At 43.0% G+C, this 17,371-nt stretch overlaps 1 long non-coding RNA gene across 2 annotated transcripts in view; it reads left to right on the top strand.

Moving 5' to 3' along the window:
* The first annotated feature begins 3,031 nt into the window (after nt 1–3,031).
* The window catches only part of LOC135096945 (uncharacterized), a 49,130-nt gene continuing 34,790 nt past the window's right edge, over nt 3,032–17,371 (top strand). The window contains exons 1-2 of one of the 2 annotated variants that reach the window (XR_010265216.1): nt 3,032–3,168; nt 5,933–5,976. This is a non-coding gene — a long non-coding RNA (uncharacterized LOC135096945). The remainder of the gene's footprint in view (nt 3,169–5,932; nt 5,977–17,371) is intronic. The other variant, XR_010265215.1, reaches the window with a different exon arrangement.

Genomic DNA, 17,371 nt, shown 5'->3' with positions numbered 1-17,371 from the left:
TTTGCGTAAGCCCCTATACACTGTCAATCATGATTGTACAATATTCATGATTGCGCAAGCATATCCTGTGTGAGTGGGCGTGATTGAGTGTTTGCGCAGATGATTGAGGAATTTCCGACACGGTTTGATTTTGTAAGCTCAATCATAGTAGTTGCACCATCATGAGTTATAGTCAGTGGCGATGATTGCGCCAACAGCTCAGTCTTTCCTTGTTAACCATGGCGAGCACACTGGATACTCAGGAATTTTGGAGGGAGTTCATCCAACTATACAGAGATTTTCCTGCTTTGTGGAAAGTAAAAAGTGACGAGTACAAGAACAAAAAGCTTAAAAAGTGAATGCTACGTGAAATTAATTGACAAAATCAGAGAAATTGACCTAAATGCCACTCGTGCCACAGTAACCAAGAAAATAAATAGTTTACGTTCCAACTATCGTCGAGAACTGAAGAAGGTGATGAACAGTGTGAAGTCCATAAATGATTCTCTGTCCATACGTAAAAAATTTTTGTAATCTGCAGGAGCAGAGAGAAGCAATTCCTGTAGGAGGTTTTCATGTGTGAATTTATTTCTTTTTTTAAGCCACTCTTTCATCCACACCTTTCTTTTCACAATTTTCTTTTCTTCTTCATCGTCTAAAGCCAGCAGAATGGCTATACATGCAGCCGCTTTACTCATCTTCACTCCACAAACTGCAACAGGTAAGTAATGATTGTTCAATCTTACTCATAGTGTGTGGCCCAAACACTGTTTGCACAATCTCGATGACTGTGCAATCATGATTGACAGTGTATAGGGAATAATAATTATATAAACAGGCGGGCGTGACGTGTCCAAGGGAGGGGAGGAGTGAAGGGAGGGTCAGCGGAGGAATACAGGGTGGGAGGAACGAAGGGGAAGCAGATATAGCGTTGTTGATTTGTGTGTGGAAGTATCGTGGGTTTTGCCTGCCTCGATGGTCGCTCGTCTGCTGAAATATGTAAGTGACAGAGAGAGAGAGAGAGAGAGAGAGAGAGAGAGAGAGAGAGAGAGAGAGAGAGAGAGAGAGAGAGAGAGAGAGAGAGCACAGCTACGAGTACAACACATTACCAGTGACACCAGCAGGGAAAACCCATCACCACCACCATTACTATTACCACCAACACCATTCCTTCTTCACAGATATCCGCACTCACCACCACCACCACCATCACCATGCGTATCACCACTATCACCACCACTACTGTTCTTCCCTCCCAGCCCATTATCTCCGCCACCACCACCATCACCACCACTATCACCGCCATCACCATCCAATTAAGGAACATACAAGAGGAGAGCGATGCACCAGATATTAATGAAAGCGCGCCATTATAACCTGCCATTAATTGCTGCCTCCTCTAATGACCCATCAGCGCCAATTACCTCCTCCTCCTCTTCCTCCTCCTCGTTTTCTCTATCTTGTTTCTCTCCACCACTCTTATTCTTCTCTTTATCTATCTTCCACCTCCATCATCACCATTTCCACCATTATCAACACCTCCTCCTCCTCCTCCTCCTCCTCCCCATTACATCAATTAACCACCTAATCACTGCCTCCCGCCATTGGCTCCTTCCTAACAGGATAATTGGCGGCCGCTGATTGACTGAGAGAGTTAGGCAGTTAGCGGAACATAATCTGGGTAAAGGGAGGAGGAGGAGGAGAAGGAAGAGGAGAAAAAGTGTTTATGACGAATGTTGAGGTGTAAGAATGATGAGGAGGAGGAAGAGGAAAAAGAAGGAAGAAGAAGAGGAGGAGGGGGAGATAAAGACAAGGTGTTTTATGAGGGCCTGGAATGAAAAGAACGAAGATGAACGGTGAGAGGAGGAGGAGGAGGAGGAGGAGGAGGAGGAGGAAGAAGGGAAGTAGAAGGAAGAGAAGAAGAAGGTGTATCAGTGAAGGATTCCAAGATGTACTGGAGGAAGAGGAGGAGGAGGAGGAAGAGAAGGAGGAGGAGGAGGAGCAGGAGGGCGGGAGGAAGGAGGAATGATATCAATAAATGAAGAAGAGAAAGAGAAAGAAGTAAAGATGAACAATGAAACGCGAAGGAGGAGGAGGAAGAGGAGGGAAAGAGTAATGATAATTAGTAAAAGAGAAAGAGGAAAAGGATCACGGATGAAAGAAAGAGGAAGAAGGAAATGGGGAGAAGGAAGGAGGATGAACACGGAGAAGGGAGGAGGAAATAGGGGAGAGAGAGGCGGCGATTCTATGGGCGGTATAAGATTACAGTGATATGTTAGGACAACGACCCTCCACCCACCTCTCTCTCTCTCTCTCTCTCTCTCTCTCTCTCTCTCTCCGCTATTGCGCTGTTCAGTCTCAGTTCCTAGTGTTGTTTGTTATATGTGATTTTTGTTGCCTAAAAGATTGTATGGTTTAATTTGTGGCAGATTTGTTATGTTGTCTAAGGTGACAGAGGTGGATTTGCTGTAATGATAATGTTTGGGTTCTGTCTCTCACTCATTTTGTCTCTATTTTCCTGTATTTCCATCACTTCCGCTTTCAATCTTCTACTGTCTTTCAGTATCTTTATTTTATTTTCGCTTTCTATTTGCTATGTCCTTTTAGTATTTGCATCACTTTCTCTTCTTATCTCCTATCTTTTGTATTTTTATCTATTTCTGTCTATTTTTTCCCACTGCCTTCATCGCCTCCACTTTCCATCCATCAATATTTTCATCGCCTCTTCTCTTCCTACGATGTACTTTAATGTATTACTATATATTTAAGTATAGGTTAAGATAGGCTATCTTGATTTACCCCGCTTTAAACTTGTATCATCATAACTTAAGTGCATCAAACTTTCTCAGTAAATTGTTAAACTACTAAACTGGCAATGACACACACAAGCCCGAGAATCCTATCTGTAACACGTGGTGTTTGATGGTGGTCACTATACAAATTATTTCTGTATATTGCTCGTTTCATATTTGTTTGTTTCATAGTATTTGCTCGTTTCATATGATAACTACCTAGGAATAATGAGTGGTAATGAGTGTTTCATTTGTGTATGAATCCCTCGAGCGGTAAACCGAGGGAAGGTAGCTCAGGGAGGGAGGTCAAGCCGGCAGTCTATTTGTGGTATAGCAGCCGCACACACCTTGTTGGATTGAAACCTGTGGATTTATTTCCTGTGAGCGCCAGAGACTGGTGAGTGTTCCTCTATTACATTTGTGATAGGTTTAGGAATATATTAGGAAAGTGTAGTACTTTGTTGCTAGTTATTCTCTCCTGTTGTATTTACTTTACGGTACACCCAGAACTGTTACATATATGTTGTGTTTTTTGTGATATTTCAACGTAAATTGTCATAGTTAGGTAATTAAACATGCATGCGAGATTTGTGACCCAGAAGGGTGTTTACACCGTAAAGATAGTCACCATAGCTTGTTAGCTAGTGGGTGGCGGGGGGAGGGGGCAGAAGAGGAGAGAAGTGAGAGCGGGGGAGAGGGTCGCCACACCAACACGCTTAATTTAGACGCGCTTAACTTTCGCGAACACCTTCACGCGAGAAAAGAGCAAGAGAGCGGGAAAGACGGAAGATCTCTATTGAGGGAGAGGAAGGAAACGAAGGGTGGAGGAGGAAAGGAGGAAGGAAGAGGAGGGAGGAAAAGTCAGGAGCATGATCGCGAAAATATGTTCCGAGGGTGTAAATCAGTGAATCTTTCCCCTCTAACCTAGGAGAGAGAAAGATTGATAGTATCCCCCCCCCTCTCTCTCTCTCTCTCTCTCTCTCTCTCTCTCTCTCTCCCTCCCGAAGCGATGTAATTCAAGTTTTCTCCCTCCCTCCCCTTTTCCTTCCCTTCCTTTCTCTCTCTCTCTCTCTCTCTCTCTCTCTCTCTCTCTCTCTCTCTCTCTCTCTCTCTCTCTCAACCATGAAACCAAAAAAAGCAACACTACTACTACTACAACTACTTCTACTATTATTATTATTAGTAGTAGTAGTTGTTGTTGTTTTATTATCGTTGTTGTTAGTATTGTTATTATTATTAGTTGCAGTATTATTATTATTATTATTATTATTATTATTGCTACTACTTCTATTACTGCTGTTACCATCATGATCATCATCATCATCATGAGAAAGTGTCATTTTCAACCAAAGTATGTATCCCTGCTTCGTTTCACACACACACACACACACACACACACACATGTAAGCTTCCCTGTTATGGCCCATGGCCTTGAGGGGGTCCATGCCCCCCGCCGCGCAGCTGGCCAGCCCCGGTAACCTGCGTAGGGGAGGGGAAGGGAGGTTAAGGGAGGTGCTGCTAATTGATTCGAGCAGGTGAGTGATGAGAGAGAGAGAGAGAGAGAGAGAGAGAGAGAGAGAGAGAGAGAGAGAGAGAGAGAGAGAGAGAGAGAGAGAGAGCTTTTTGATTTTTTTTATGAATACCAAATTTATTACAAATAGAAATTCTCTCTCTCTCTCTCTCTCTCTCTCTCTCTCTCTCTCTCTCTCTCTCTCTCTCTCTCTCTCTCTCTCACACCTGTAGGTACACGCTGACTAGTCTGGGCTCATCACCTCCTCACTCTTCATATTGAGAGGCGAGGCCATCATGGTGGACCCGCCTCTCAGTGCCAGGCCAGCGGGGGAAGGGGAGGAGGGTGTTAGTGCTAGTGGTGGTGGTGGTGGTGGTGGGGGGGGAAGAGGGGTGAAGGTAGTGGTGGTGGCGGTGGTGGGAAGAGGAGAGGGAAGCTAGTGGTGGTGGGGGTGGTAGTGGTAGCAGTGGTGATGAAGAGGGATGGAGAAGTAAGTGGTGGTGATGGTGGTGGTATGACGTAGTAATAGTAGTAGCAGTAGGAGGAAGAGGGGGAGGAGCAGCAGTAGTAGTTATTTTAGCAGTATGTGACAAATAACACCCATATTTTTCTTTGGTGACGTGAAATACTATTGTTATTTTTACTTGTTCTTACTTATTGTTATTGTTACTTGTGTCTGGTGTTCACTCCTTCACTTCAGGTCTTCCTCTAATTCTTCCTTCCTTGATTCCCTCGTGTCTCTTTTCCCCTCTCCCTCACTCGCTTTCTTTGCAAACTCTCCTTTCCCTTTCATTTCCTGTCACTCTTTGCATCTCGTCTTTTTGTCTTTCCCATTTCCCATTCTCTCCCTTTGTTTTCATCTTTCTCTTCTTCCTTTTCTTCATTTATATTTATCTCTTTTCCTTTCTTGATTCTTTCCTTCTTTTTTTTCCATCTCCTTCCATACTCCATCTCTCTTTACGTATTTTTTCCTCTTTTATTTCTTTATTCTTTTGTTTTCTTTTACCTCTCTTTTTTTCTATTTTTCCCCCCTTGCCTTTCCATTTGATTCCATCTTTCAACCATGGTTTTTTTTAATTTTCCTCATCTTTCCCTTGTTTCTAAATCATATCTTCCTTCCTTCCCTCTCTTCCTTCCTTCCTTCCTTCCCTGCTTTGCATCCTCCTCCTCTCTCTCCATCGTATACCCTCTCTCTCTCTCTCCTCTCTCTCTCCAGTTTCTCCTAAGTATCTTCCCTTCTCTACTTATCCTCTCCTTTCCTTCCGTCTACCTTCTCCTCTCACTGCTCTCCTCTCCTTTCCTCTCCTCTGCATCTCCACCAATACTAATGCCTCATTTTCACTTAATCTCCGTTTCTGTGACATAAGGACATAAAGTTAGATTTTCCTGTAGGGTGAATGAGTGTTTAAAGAACGAGTAGTTAGTTAAAATACACTAATATTTCATCGTTCGCTTCCCCTTTTTTTTTTTATGAATCTATGTATGCAGTTCTCTTTTCATCTAGTACACACACACACCTCTTTTCATCTAGTACACACACACACACACACCAACAAACTGTCCTTTTCCTCCTCCTCTTCCTCCTCTTCCTCCTCTTCCTCCTCCTCCTCCTCCTCCTCCCGCAGTACTCACCCTGAGTCTTGTCTTGCAGGTTGTACCCCAGCAGGCCCCTCTTCAGGTCCAGCGGGTTCTCTGGTAAGTACAGGCTGCGGGTCCCTCGTACATGGTGGTGGTGGTGTCAGGGATCTCTCTCTCTCTCTCTCTCTCTCTCTCTCTCTCGTAATCTTTTCTTTCTTTCGCTTTTTTTCTTATTTTTTCTTTTACTTTTTGTATTTTTATGGTAAATTATTTTATTTCTTATTTTCTGTCTGTGTATTTTAGTATGTATGTTTGTTTGTTTGTTTGCTCTTTTATTTCCTTTCTTTGAGCGTTTTCCTACTTTTCTTATTTATTCCATTATTACTTTTCTTATTTCTTCCGTTATTTTTTCCTTCCCTTTCTTTCCCTTGTGTTCTTGCTCTTATTCTTCTTCCCTCTTCTTTCTTCCCAATGTTTTAGTTCTCTGCTGTATTATTATTATTATTATTTCCATTCCTTCTGTTACTTCTTTGTTTTTCCTCGATTACTTGAAAGTTTGTCTATCTTATAATTATGTCATCGTGTCTTCACCGCATTTAATTTCCGTGATGATTTTTTCTTTTCTCTCATATATATATATATATATATATATATATATATACGAGTATATATATATATATATATATATATATATATATATATATATATATATATATATATATATATATATATAGTAAAATTGTATTCAAATAATTCTCAATCATACTCATATTTTCCCGAAACGATTGCCTTTTGTTTCTCGTAAGACTCTCGTTTGCTTCAGCCATATGCACACTTTTGTCTTTTTATTTAAAAACTCAACACTTTTTTTTTTGTATTCAAAGAAGTTCACGAGATTTCTTTTTTTTTTTGTTTGGTGCTTAAATTCTGCTTCTATATATTTTTTTCTTGTCTCTATCTTTTTTTATTATTATTCCACAATGTTCTGTCGTCTTTTTTTTTTAGCTATTGATGTTGTTGTTCTTAAAATCTGCTTTTTCTTTTCCTTGTTTCCTTACCTCCTTATTTTCAGTTTCACAGTATTGTTTTGTTGTTGTTGTTGTTGTTCTGAAATTCTGTTTTTTGTTTATTTCTTGTGTCTTTGTCTTGTTATTTTCAATTCCACAATGTTGTGTTATTTTGTTTGTCACTGACCAATATTCATTGTTCCTTTCAAAGCCTTCCATGCACGTGACAGGCACACGCATGCACGCACGCTCACGCCCACACACACCCACGCAAACACACACACCCACACCCACGCAAACCCACACACACACACACACACACACACACACACACACACACACACACACACACACACACACACGTACCCGCACACGTCCACATTTTCAAGCCAGATTTGTTACCTACATGCCGCGCACACACGCACATGGAAACACACACATGTGCGCACACACAGACGTAGGGGGAAGCACGCAAATACACACGCACTTTGTTTCCACGCAAGTGTTCTGTTGTGTTCGTCGTCACGCCCGCGCTGCTCCACGGTCGCCACGGAAACTGCACGGTATACTGATAATATTACTAATGATAATAATAATAATAATAATAATAATAATAATAGGATGAAAATACTGGTTTGCTGGTAAGAGAGAGAGAGAGAGAGAGAGAGAGAGAGAGAGAGAGAGAGAGAGAGAGAGAGAGAGAGAGAGAGAGAGAGAGAGAGAGAGAGAATCACGCTGTTTCACCATTAGTGTGGATTGACTCATTCTTAAGTAATGGAGTCCACCAACCCCCCCCGTTACCTCTCTCTCTCTCTCTCTCTCTCTCTCTCTCTCTCTCTCTCTCTCTCTCTCTCTCTTTCTCTTTCTTCTTTGCTTCCACGTTTCTTTCCTCCCTCCCTCTCTCCCTCCCCTTTCCCTCTTCCTCCCTCTTCCTCTCCCTCCCTTCCAATCCTCTTCCTCCCTCCCAATCTGAGGACTAATAAACATTACAAATATGCCATTAACCCCATTCCTTCACCCTCTCCCTGAGAGAGAGAGAGAGAGAGAGAGAGAGAGAGAGAGAGAGAGAGAGAGAGAGAGAGAGAGAGAGAGAGAGAGAGTTTAGATTTTTTAGCATTAGACATGTCAGTGGATAATTTTAATGTGTGTGTGTGTGTGTGATGTAGGCAGATATGTAGGTAGATAGATAAATAAATAAGTAGGTCGGTAAGTAGATAGATAGATAGATAGATAAATAAATAAATAGATCGATTGATGAACAGACACTGGGAGACTCACTGAATGACCGATAAGTTAAAAGACACATGAATTTTCTGCCAAACGTTGGTGCACAAAACAACAGCCTCGTTATCCTCATTGCCACGGAGCCTTGATTACCCACGCGGCAGTATTAGCAACACACGCCTTCTTGCCGCCCACACGCGCACCGTTTGTTACCAGTTCGATCCTTGACGCACTCACGCCCCATAAAAAGCAGGAGACACACTCATACAGCGTGACGCAACTCAGAATGCATCACACTGAATTTCTCCTTCACAGACTCCTTGCGTAAGTACTGTTGCATTTCAAAGCGTGGAGGGAGAGAGAGAGCAATGACTGTATATCTAAGTCAAGTTCTCTAGCTACAGGCAGTGGGGAAAGTCTCGTTATGAAGTTCTCTAGCCAGTTCATCTCTAGTTCATGTTATCTAGCTACAGACAGTGAGGAAAGTCCCATTCATCATTCAGTTCATGAAGTTCTGTAGCCAGTTCATCTCTAGTTCAAGTTCTCTAGCTACAGGCAGTGAGGAAAGTCCCATCCATCATTCAGTTCATTAAGTTCTGTAGCCAGTTCATCTCTAGTTCAAGTTCTCTAGCTACAGGCAGTGAGGAAAGTCCCATTCACCATTCAGTTCAGAAAAGTCCCATTCATCATTCAGTTCATTAAGTTCTGTAGCCAGTTCATCTCTAGTTCAAGTTGTCTAGCTACAGGCAGTGAGGAAGGTCCCATACATCATTCAGTTCATTAAGTTGTGTAGCCAGTTCATCTCTAGGTGAGTTCAGGTTCTCTATCCATGAACAATGAGGAAAGCTTCCTGTGTCATTCATTTCCTTGGTCAGCGTCTTCCAGTGACCAGAAGTGCATTAAAGTGCTGTACATCAGACCTTACAATTTAGATTTTTATTATTTTTTTAGAGTTATTGTTATAAATAAATACCACTTACTTTGTCTTAGTCTGTTTCACTTTCATGTATTTGTTTGCATTTATCTGTAATTTCGATTCTATTCATTATTGGAGTCATAATTATAGACGAGTACCACAGAGTTCGTTTCAGTCTGCTTCGCTCCAGATTCTCTCTCTCTCTCTCTCTCTCTCTCTCTCTCTCTCTCTCTCTCTCTCTCTCTCTCTCTCTCTCTCTGTCATATTGTTATTTATAATATTATTTACACGTACACCTTAATAATCTGTGGTCAGTTAACAATCTCAGTCTGGATCTAAATTCTGAATGAAGGCGTGTGTTTGTGCATAGTTTGGTTGAGTGTGCAGTGCCTTGCCAAAAAGAAATCACTTCACATTATCTCTTAGAAACCATTTGCTTTGAGTGCCGCAGTGTGCATCAGTCTGTCTCGCTTCCGTGTCGGTGTCTGCATTCCTGTGTTATTTCGTACACTGCACGAGGGGTTACGAGAAAAAATCGCTTTGTATTTCCTCTCTGAAACCATTTGTTTTGAGTGACAGCAAAAGGCGCCTTGGAAAAGATAACTTAGTCTAAAAATTGTTGTATAGAGTGTCTAAAATAAAAGTATAGAATGTACACACTGCATTGTATAGAAAAATATGGAATGATTTGCATCCAGCGACGTGTGTTCAGTGTTCATTGTTGTCTCGCATTGTTATGCGAGAAGTGGCTCACTCCGTACCGTGAACAAGTTGGGGCATAGAAAAGGCGTGGCTGTCTCCAACATATTGTAACATTGCGTATACGATCTGGTACCGAGACACACGTTAATACGAATCCTTAAACGCTTGAGGTGTGGCGTGGTGATGGTGGCTGTTATCGCTGCCATGTGCCGTGTGACCGAGAGCGTTATCGGCACCGCGGTGTTCACGGCCACGCTGGGAGTGCGACAAGGCTCCCCGACATCGTGCCTACTGTTCGTTCTTTACGTTAATGATTTGATTCAATTAATAAAAGAGAACTGTGAGAACGATGGGTTTTTAAAGTGGCTGCATGTTTTAATACTGATGGATGATACACCGTTTTGCTTGCTGCAGCACGCGAAAGAATGATCTCCAAGTTATCTCTAATGAAGCGATTTTGCGATGATTACGGCATGAAGGTAAATGAGTCCACCACCATCACCACCATCACCACCATCACCACACCACATCACTACGTCTCCGCCACACTTGTCTAAATTTACCACGTAACGCACATCACACGCGTCGCCGCTCCTACACACACACACACACACACACACACACACACACACACAGAAAGAGGAATTATGAGTGTGATATAAATATGTTGATTCGTCCGTGGAAGTCTTAAACACAGCGAGAAGTGCCCGAGGGGAGTGGGCGGCGAGTGGGCGGGAGCGGACGCGGGAGTGGGCGGGGGTAGGCACATGTTGACAAATAACGGGCGCGTGGGAGGGCAGGTTCAGGTGAACACACGCACGCTGGCACACTCACCTGAGACTGTGCGTGCAGGCGTGCAGGTGTGCAGGTGTGGGGTCGGTACAGGCACGTGATGGACCTAAGGGTGGTTGCCAGGGCGTACTGATCCTGAGGGCGGCGGGGGAGATGCGGAGGGGGAAATTCAGGGGGAAATGTAGCGATGCGCGCGGGTGAGGCAGCGCCCCGCCACCGCCCACCGGCCCCGCCCACCGCTCGCTGCCACACGCCACTCCGAGCCTTATCGGGGCGTGGCGTGCGGGTGGCGTGGCGGGCGGGTGGGCGAAGGAGACGCCGCACCCGACCAATGGGAGGCCTCGGGAGGGCTGGGGCGGGGCGCTGCCACCACCACCAGGATATTAATTACACGGACTCCCGCCATTCTTCCCTCCCTCCCTCATTCCCTCCTTCCCTCCAACCTTCACCTTCCTCCTCCTGCCCCCTCCTCCTCCTCCTCCTCCTCCTTGTGAGCCCTACAGCCACACCACCACCACCACCACCACTACTCCGAGGCCTCATTACCACCCCAAACACGCCCAGGGAGCTACCTTTCTTCACCTCTCTCTCTCTCTCTCTCTCTCTCTCTCTCTCTCTCTCTCTCTCTCTCTCTCTCTCTCTCCCATCACCATAATCACACTTTTTTCAAGACATCCCTCCTCCTCCTCCTCCTCTTCCTCCCCCTCCTCCTCCTCCTCCTCCTCTTTCCCTTCAGTGTGTGAGGCTACTGTGTCTCCTCCAGTATTCGTAAGTCAACTTAGTCAGGACCTCGAGATCTGTTGATGTTTGTCTTCCTTTGTATTCCTTTGTACTTCTCCTCTTCCTCTTCTTCCTCTTCCTCTTACACCTCTTACCTCTCCCCCTTCCTCTTACTTCTCCTCCTCCTCCTCTCTATTCTGTCTCTTCACCCTGATGTCCTCTCTGCTCTGTGGCAAGTTAGAAGTAATTACTAAACAGTCTTGCAAGGCCATTAAGATCTCTTGTTGTTTGGTCTTCCTTTGTATTCCTTTGCACTCCTCCTCCTCCTCCTCCATGTACATCCGCCGCGGGGACACTCCAGCCTCATAAACACTCTGAAACTCTTAAGGGATTCCAGCTTAGTTCAGAAGCAGAGAGAGAGAGAGAGAGAGAGAGAGAGAGAGAGAGAGAGAGAACCTTGCACCTCATTTTCTAGGCGCCTCCGCTCCTGACAACGACGTGTTTACCAGATCCGCTCTTCTCTCTCTCTCTCTCTCTCTCTCTCTCTCTTCTCTCTCTCTCTCTGATACTGACGGTGTTTTTATAATTTTTGTGGGTTTTTTTTTATATTTTTTGTCTATTTATCTATTTGTTTTTACGTGTGTGTGTTTGTTGGTTTTTGTTTGTTTATCTTGATTACTTTTTTTTTTGTCTTGTCTAGTTTAGTTTGTCTCTGAGTGTTCGTTTGTGTGTACGTGTGTGTATCTATGCGTCTCTCTCTCTCTCTCTCTCTCTCTCTCTCTCTCTCTCTCCTCTCTCTCTCTCTCTCTCTCTCTCTCTCTCTCTCTCTCTCTCTCTCTCTTTTCTGCACACTCTCTAGCTGTAGCTGTTGAGTGTGTGTGAGGGAGGAGGACCACGCTGGGGAGGCGTACATGAGTTTGGGGAGGATGAAAGTAAGGTACACCCCCCTTAACTCATCTGTCGGCGTCCCCAGCGACCTGAGTCTGCGCAGCATGTACAGCCTGTAGGTAGCTGATCTTACGGTGCTGGCGACATGCTGCTTCCAGGTCAGCTGGTCGTCCACCGTGACTCCGAGAAGCTTGGCACATTGGACCACCTGGAGGGGGTGAGGGCCCACTGTGAGCTGGGGAGGGGGCACTGGTACAGAGGAGGTACAGAAATGCATCACCACAGTTTTGCTGTGGTTGATGGTCATCCTGCTCTTTTCCGTCCACGTCTGCAGTCGCTCCAGAATTGCTTGCAGTGGCGAGTAGTCCGGGTTCTTGGTGGAAACTGGGACGCCCACGGTGCAGTCGTCCACATACTTCCAGCGATGAGGGGTGTCAGTGAGGGCGTCATTAATGAGGAGGAGGAAGCATAGAGGACCCATCTTGGTCCCCTGGGGGACCCCACATGTCAGCTGTTGGAAATTAGAGACAGAGCCCTGATAGCGAACGGCCTGACGCCTCCCTGTGAGGAAGTCGGCTAGCCACGCTATCAGGTTAGGAGGGAGACCAGACTTACTGCCTTGCTGATGACAACAGTGTGATCAACAAGATCAAAGGCTTTTTTGAAGTTGTGTGTGTGTGTGTGTGTGTGTGTGTGTGTGTTGTGTTTAAAAGTATTGCCATTAACATATACGTATTTTCCTTACAGTTGAAGTATTTGTATTACTTTTATACGTGTTGTTTTCACCGTATGTTCTTCTGTTTAAGTATATTTTACAGTGTAAGAAATGGCGTGACTTTGTAAGTATTATTCTGCACCATCTAAGTATGTTAGATTTCATGTTTTCACGGTTTAAGTGTGTGCAGTTCCTCTTTATAAAGGAGATTAAGTTACAGCGCGTCATACTTACGCACACACACACACACACAGACACACACACACACACACACACACACACACACACACACACACACACACACACACACACACACTATATCACCTCCCACAAACACATCCATGCAACAAAGGCCTCAATTACCAGCCATTAGAGAGAGAGAGAGAGAGAGAGAGAGAGAGAGAGAGAGAGAGAGAGAGAGAGAGGTACGAGTATATGGAGTCTTAATGGTATGTGATAACAGGTAAGTAAGAGGCGGTGATGGTGGTGGTAGTGTTTTTATCACCTGTCTTATTGATACTGTAAATTAAGGATAGGCATTGTACAAAAAATGGAAGAGGAATTAACAAATCTAGAAGGTTATACGTAGGTGTGCGTTTCTCTCATCATCTCCTCTCCTCTTCCCTCCGCTCTTCTTCTCCCCTCACCTTCTTATTAACACAGATCGAAGTTTATAAAGATCACGATACCAGACAAAAAGAAAATAAGAAAACAACGCCAGCACTTCACGACAAGATAATCAAGGAATTCTCAGATACAAAGATAAATATTGTAAGAGATATGATATGCTGAATGAGTCTCCGTAGTGTGAAACTAACCAGGTACTGAAGTTAAATACCTCCCACATCTTGTCTTGACCACCTCGTTAGTTAGAATTAGTGCTGTTATTGTGCCTTACTGATAATTATGAAAGGAAAACTCGTAAAGAAAGAACGTAAAGTCCCCGTAAACTGTATCATTATTTGAATTCAGGAGAGGTAGGGGTGTGATATTAAATACACCAACTTGATTAAAAATGGTGAAATACTGAACGAGGAGTGGAGAGCTAATGTTATTCTTGTGTGTTTAAGTCAAGTGGTGGTACAGACAGGTGCGTTGTTGTTTTATCCCCGTAAATTAAATACCAGGACATAAGAAGTGCTTTAGTGGGAAAACAGCCTTAAGATAATGCTCTCTTTGTCTGTGATGTAATGTCATTTGATGTAATAAACTCTTTTTCTCTCATTAAGTCTAGCAAGTTTACCAGTAAGGATTAAGTTCAGTATGGCTGCAGGATTAATAGTCTTGCTTGTAATAGTAATGTGATGGGAAGGACAGATGGTTTGTGTTCTGTCAGTAAGCAAAGGACGACCACTTGAAATTACATCTTGCACAGGTTGTAATTAAGATGGGCAGCTTCATAAAGGTAATGTATGGCACCTGTCCTATTGAAGTTAAGGAGAGTAATATAATAGAATAATGGAATATGGCGAAACAGATTTAAGATGCATTAGAAATTAAACCTTTACACTTTTAATTTAGGCGAGTAGACATGTAAAGGTAATATATTGGTAATACATCACACCTGTCCTATTGAAGTTAAGGACAGTTATATAATACAGTAATACAGGAGTACGGCTAATATACTTAAGATACCTTCCCTCGTCGAGCAAAGAGGAGTCACTTAAAATTACACCTTTGCAAATTTGATTAAGGTAGTTAGGCATATAAAAATAGCATACTGCACCTATCTGTTTTAATTAATAGCAGTAATATAATACAGGTGTGATTAAACGAGGAATGATCATATAAAATTTCACCTTCACACACCTCAAGGCCAGCGAGAATGTGAGGGCAATACATCACGTGTATCTTATTGAAGTTAAGGACCAGAACCCCGCAGCCCGGCAGGAGTGCTGTGGGGCAAAACTCATAAGCCCTGGGAGAGAAATGAAGAGAATAATATTATGCATAAGATGGAAAGACAGACACGGCAGGGAAGCTTGGATTAGGGAAAGCACGGAAAGTTGAGGGAAGATATTCTGGCTGACAGGAAGGTGAGGAGATGGACGGGCGCTGCTTGTGTGGGGCGAACAGTTGACGGTTATTATTGCTATCGTCATCATCGTCATCATCGTCATCATCATATTCATCTCAGGGTGCTTTGGGCGCAATAAGCCATGTCACATTGGCATTTTCTTAGACCCCACAATGATGATTACCTGAGTTCATTCTTGCCATTTTTGTCAACATTTACTTATCCACCTTGCTTTGTGTTCCTCGTTCGCTAAGAGATATCAGGCTGAGGTTTCCATTATAAAGCATTTCGTCTTCTTATTTCGACTATCTTTATCAGGCTGTAGTGGAGGTTATTAAGGTTTTCCAAAGGTGTTTTCCTCATAATTCTAGCAAACATTAGAAACTATGTTCATTAAGGTTAGTCATTTTCTTATTTTCTCCATTTCTTAACTGCCATGGAATTATACAAATTGTGTTGACGGTGTTGTGAAATGAATAAAGAGGACGTGTGTCTGGCGAGAGGGAAAAGATAAGAGGTGTGATGGAACGAGGAGAAGAATGTGTGGAGGACGTAATGAAGTTGAAGATGGAGGAGGAGGAATAGGAGGAGGAGGAGGACAGAGTAAGGAAGATAAAATATGTAGGAGGGAATGGAGAATAAAAATTGGAATAGGAGGAGGAGGAGGAGGACAGAGTAAGGAAGATGAAATATGTAGGAGGGAATGAAGAATAAAAATAGGCAAATGAGCAAAGTATGAATTATGTACAGAAAACGTGTGCAGAAAATTGAAAAGAAAAAGTGCATGGCAAAGTTTGAGTAGGATGGATATTTTGTTAATTATAAAAAAAAAAAAAAAGTGAAAGAGGCAGAAAATACATATACATTTTTTTAAACACCAAAAATACAGGTAATAGAAATAAAAAAAAAAAAAAACTAAGGAAAACGTAAGTTAGTAACGTAAACATAATAATAAGAACCAAAGAAAGGAACAAGGAGAGAGAGACAGAGAGAGAGAGAGAGAGAGAGAGGGGGAGAGAGAGAGAGAGAGAGAGAGAGAGAGAGAAGAGAGGCGGGAGGTAATAAAATACCTAAACATAGAAAATTAAACAAGGAAAAATTATCTTCACATTTCGTTTTCTTTCTTTATTTCATCCTCTTTTTATTTTCGCATGATCGCATCCATATATTTCTATTCAATTACAAGTGTGAGATATTACCTTGATATATATTACAATTCATAATATATTGCTTTATTTACTTCATCTTCTGTTTGCCAGACGATGAACACTGAATGAAACATTAAGGCCAGTAATACACTCAAGTGGACCAACTATTTGTACCTCTCTCTGCTCAAAAATTATTCACAGAGACACAGAGACACAGAGAGAGAGAGAGAGAGAGAGAGAGAGAGAGAGAGAGAGAGAGAGAGAGAGAGAGAGAGAGAGAGAGAGAGAGACAGAGTGAGTGAGAGAGACAGAGAGACAGAGAGACAGAGACAGAGTGTGAGTGAGTGAGTGAGTGTGAGTGTGAGTGTGAGTGTGTGTGTGTGTGTGTGTGTGTGTGTGTGTGTGTGTGTGTGTGTGTGTGTGTGTGTGTGTATCTTTAATTCCTTCTTACTTTATGACCATTACTTGTTATTGTGGTATAGAGTAATTACTAAAAAATGACAGTAATAATTTTGAAGTTTAGGTAAATAATTTAAAGGTGGAGAAGGACGAAGAGAAGGAGGAGGAGGAGGAGGAGGAGGAGGAGGAGGAGGAGGAGGAGGAGGAAGCATGGGATACCATCATAACTGTAACATTTGTCTCCTCCTCCTCCTCTTCCTCCTCCTCCTCCTCCTCCTCCTCTTCCTCCTCCTCCTCCTCCTCTACCTCCTCTTCCTTGTTTCCTAATGAGAAGGTAAACAGCCATTTTCCTCCTCCTCCTCGCCTTCTTCCCTTCCTTCCTGCCTCCCTCCCTCTCTTCCTTCCTTTCTTCCTACTTTCTTTTTTTCTTCCTTCCACATCTCATCTGTCACTTCTCACATTTCTCTCTCTCCACCTTTCTTTTATCGTCACTCCCTCTTCTTCCTCTCATCATTCGCTGTCTTCTAAATCTTCATTCCACCATTGATGGAACTTTTTTACACCCTATACTAATTGCCGTTTGCTCTCTCCTCTCTCTCTCCTCTCTCTCTCTCTCTCTCTCTCTCTCTCTCTCTCTCTCTCTCTCTCTCTCTCTCTCTCTCTCTCTCTCTCTCTTCCAGGAGGGTCCTGTAATGAGAACGAATGAGATGTAATGCTCTTTTATGCTCCTCTTCCTCCTCTTCCTCCTCTTCCTCCTCCTCTTCCTCCTCCTCCTCCTCTGTTTCTCCTTTTTTTGTGTTTTTTCTTTTCTTTGTTATCTTTTTTCCTCTTCTTCTGTTATCGTTGTTGTTTTTGTTGCTGTTGTTGATGTTGTTGTTGTTGTTGTTGTTGTTGTTGTTGTTGTTGTCGTTGCTGTTGCTATTATTATTATTATTGTTATTATTATTATTATTATTATTATTATTATTATTATTATTATTATTA

This window comes from Scylla paramamosain, unplaced genomic scaffold, assembly GCF_035594125.1.
Source record: "Scylla paramamosain isolate STU-SP2022 unplaced genomic scaffold, ASM3559412v1 Contig9, whole genome shotgun sequence".
Lineage (NCBI taxonomy): Eukaryota > Metazoa > Arthropoda > Malacostraca > Decapoda > Portunidae > Scylla > Scylla paramamosain.
This window is presented reverse-complemented; position numbering and strand designations above follow the sequence as displayed.